Genomic DNA, 4,467 nt, shown 5'->3' on the forward strand with positions numbered 1-4,467 from the left:
ATTATAAATCGGTTTGCCTGGAGGATACAGACATTTCAAACAAGAACGTTGTTTGATCATAATACAACAAAAATATTAGTACAGGAAATCATACCCAAGTGGGGATTCCGTCCATATGGCTACAGGTCAAGTGATCCATTTTACGTATAATTTTATGTAACGGACATGATAGTAAATAAGAATTAAACAAACAAACAGAAAAAATCCATATGCTAGCATCCACGGATCGTTGCATGATTATAAACATGAAACAAATAACAAAAGACAGAAATGTGGAGCCTGTTGAGGAAGCACTTGCTGATAATGCTGCACAGGTTTGTCAGACAGAGGAAGGAATGGTAGGTTGAAACAGCATTAGCTAACAAGCGATGTGGAACATCTTGTCAAGAGGAAGAAGGAAACTTACCTAATGTTGAGGAGGCAAGCAACAAACATGGCTTCAGAGAGTTGCAAGGTAGACAGAACGGAACTGAAGAATGGACTTAGAGAGCTGGAAGTGGTTTGTAAAAGCTTTAGCGGGTAGGATTAATGGAAAATCCTAAGGCGTTCTAAACTTATGTAAGAAGCAAGATGGTCTGAGTGAGGGCAAGGCCAATCAGGGATAGTGGAGGGAACGTGCGCTTGGAGTCGAAGGAGGTAGGGGAGGTCCTCAATGAATACCTTTCTTCAGCATTCATGATGGGAAAGGACCTTGACGTTTCTGAGGACAGCGTGAAACAGACTGACATGCCAGAACAATTTGATGTGAAGAAGGAGGATGTGCTGAACTGTTTGGAATATTTAAAGATAGATAAGTCCCCTGAGTCAGATGGGATACAGGAAAAGTGAGGACTGCAGATGCTGGAGATCAGAGTCAAAGAGTGCGGTGCTGAAAAAGCACAGACGGTCAGGCAGCATCCGAAGAGCAGAAGAGTCGAAGTTTCTACCATAAGCTCTTCATACCAAAGAGATTGCTGCAGCTTTGGTGATATCTTTTCCTTCTCACTGTCCACTGGAGTATTCCCAGATGATTGGAGAGTCGAAAATGTTATTCCCCTGTTCAAAAAAAGGAGTTGGTATAACCCCAGGAATTACAGAGCAGTCAGTCTTACGTCAGTGATTGGCAAAGAAGATTCTGAGAGACAGGATTTATGATTACTTGGAAAACGGTAGTTTGATTCGAGATAGTTAGCATGGCTTTGTAAGGAGCAGGTCATGTCTCGCAAACCTAATGCAATTTCCGGCAGTTGCAGTCGAGTCAGATACATCAGGGACAATTAAGCAATTTTTGGATAGGCACATTGAAGATAGTGCAACGAAGGGTGTGTCGATTAGTCTGATTTAAAGTAGGATAAACGACCGAATGCCCTGTACAGTGTTGTACTGTTCTATGCTCTAAAAGCAATATAGCAATGACGATTCAGCAGACATGGGAAAGCGTGGGGACATTCCTGCATGGTATCTTGATGCTTCATCAGCCAGGCCAAACAAGAACTCATGATTCACACTCTTTAAACCAATGGTCAGGTTGAACTATGAAATGGCTGGAAGGAATAAGTGGCAACGGGAGCGGTATAGGACCACTTAATAGTAACATCCATAAATATGCCAGGAATTTGAATAAACAATTATACACGATTCGGAATGAAGTCAAGTATAGGTACCCAGTTAAGGACATAGGAAGAGATCAGCAGTTTACAAAGTAACAAGTACCAGGAGTGGAAGATTGGGTAGGGATAAAGATAAGGCCAGAATATGGCCAAATTCCACACAGATTTTACGTGGACATTATAATATCTGTTATGTGTCCGCTGAAAGATGTGAGTTTGGAGAATAGTTGGAAATACTATTCACAACTAAAGCTGCATGTAGAATCCAGACATCTTGGCGATACCCGCCTTATGATAGGCTGGGAGAGGGGGTGGTGTCAACATATGACATCTGCGGAGATATAGGAGGCGTCAACAGTGAAGGTGGAAAATAGTCTGCGAGCTGAACAATATATTGAGCTGTCCATGGGAGGAACAGGAGAATGGAGCTGACAATGTTACATCTGCCAGTCCCTGTATTCCTACCATTGTTGTCTTAGAAAGACTGGGAATAGCTGTTCGAATTGCAACCATGGCTGTGCATGTGTAATATAAGTGAGTACTATAAAGCTGACAACTGGAAGTTTCATAAATGAGATGAACTGGAACTTCAACCCTGATGCAACTTTGAAGGGAACCTGGACATTGTAGGGGTACTTGACATTAACGTCGATTTGGGTGTTGATTATCATCTGCATGAAACAAGCTTATGCACCTCCGTTCACACTCACTACACAAAAAGAAAATGTTCGAGCATCATTACAACTGATAGAGAGGTGGACTCAATTCCCTCTATTCCTGTGGAAGCCATGTGATATCACGGCCAGTATTGTCAAAAATTATGTAAAATTGTCATTGAGAGACTTGAAGTAGAAATGTTAGATATTAATTCTTAAACACCATGTATATTAAAGACCTACTCAATATCGAAAAAATAATAGTGGACTTCCCTCAAGACAGACTAGATATTATGGGAAGAGCCAAAATCTTACGATATGATATTATTATGGCCTCTCTAGAAGTATACTATCTTAGGGTTATTAGTAATATTACATACTTCATGTTATGACTAAACAAACCTCTATCAGATTGGCTAGCTGTCAATTTAAAAAAAAAAGGCCAAAGTCACTGGAATTTAAAAATATGAACTTAAATGTCATGGAGAAATAAAACCTTCACGGAGAGCATACAGGTATGAAAACGGAAAATGGCTATCTGGCAAGTTCAATAACACATAGACAATAAACTATACCAATCGAATGTAAAAGTAGGGTCACACAACAAGGGGAAAATGAACTCTCAATCAAGCTTTAATGTATCAATGCAGACAAGCAAAAGTACCCTCATCCGATTTTTATTCCTGACAATAATGCCCTGTTAGAAAGCATATCTGTTGTAATGTCTGAACATTTCGTATTTTACAACGTTGTTAGAGGACATGTTGTTGAGAACGTAGCTGTACCTTCCAGCTAATGTCTTGATACCCTTCCAATATGCATGGTTAAACAATCAGTTCATAAAAGCAATACATGTGTCGTCATATAAAAGGACCAAACATCACTTCGTAAGTCCCGTTGTGGTTAATCAATCACTTAGTTTTACAGTGAATATTAAGTTAAAAATTGTCTCGGGGAGAAAAAGAAATTGTGTTGCCTCACTCAATTTGAAAATGAATAACTACTGGAATAGTGAAGGACATGGCCATGTACAAAGAATACAGAAATGATCAGAGTTATTGGCTCTCATTTTGTATCAAATATAGGAGAATAATACAAAGCTGAAGGGCATAGAATGACTCATGTGAGGTTTGTGGATAATACACAAATCACAAGTGACCATATAGAACATAGAACATAGAACATAGAACAATACAGCACAGAACAGGCCCTTCGGCCCACGATGTTGTGCCGAACATTTGTCCTAGCTTAAGCACCCATCCATGTACCTGTCCAATTGCCGCTTAAAGGTCACTAAAGATTCTGACTCTACCACTCCCACAGGCAGCGCATTCCATGCCCCCACCACTCTCTGGGTAAAGAACCCACCCCTGACATCTCACTTATACCTTCCACCCTTCACCTTAAATTTATGTCCCCTTGTAACACTCTGTTGTACCCGGGGAAAAAGTTTCTGACTGTCTACTCTATCTATTCCTCTGATCATCTTATAAACCTCTATCAAGTCACCCCTCATCCTTCGCCGTTCCAATGAGAAAAGGCCTAGCACACTCAACCTATCCTCGTTCAACCTATTCTCCATTCCAGGCAACATCCTGGTAAATCTTCTCTGCACCCTCTCCAAAGCTTCCACATCTTCCCTAAAGTGAGGCGACCAGAACTGCACACAGTACTCCAAATGTGGCTAACCAAAGTCCAGTACAGTTGCAACATCACTTCACGACTCTTGAATTCAATCCCTCTGCTATTGAACGCTAATACACCATAGGCCTTCTTACAAGCTCTATCCACCTGAGTGGAGAAAGTGAGGTCTGCAGATGCTGGAGATCAGAGATGGAAATGTGTTGCTGGAAAAGCGCAGCAGGTCAGGGAGCATCTAGGGAACAGGAGAATCGACGTTTCGGGCATTAGCCCTTCTTCAGGAGGGCTGAAGAAGAAGGGCTTCTGAAGAAGGGCTAATGCCCGAAACGTCGATTCTCCTGTTCCCTAGATGCTGCCTGACCTGCTGCGCTTTTCCAGCAACACATTTCCATCTATCCACCTGAGTGGCAACTTTCAAAGACCTATGAACATAGACCCCAAGATCCCTCTGTTCCTCCACCTCACTAAGAACCCTACCGTTAACCCTGTATTCTGCATTCTTATTTGTCTTTCCAAAATGTACAACCTCACACTTGGCAGGGTTGAACTCCATCTGCCACTCCTCAGCCCAGCTCTGCATC

Source organism: Chiloscyllium plagiosum, unplaced genomic scaffold (assembly GCF_037043375.1).
Source record: "Chiloscyllium plagiosum isolate Xiang-an unplaced genomic scaffold, Cpla_swu_hap1 HiC_scaffold_27, whole genome shotgun sequence".
Taxonomy (NCBI): Eukaryota; Metazoa; Chordata; class Chondrichthyes; order Orectolobiformes; family Hemiscylliidae; genus Chiloscyllium; species Chiloscyllium plagiosum.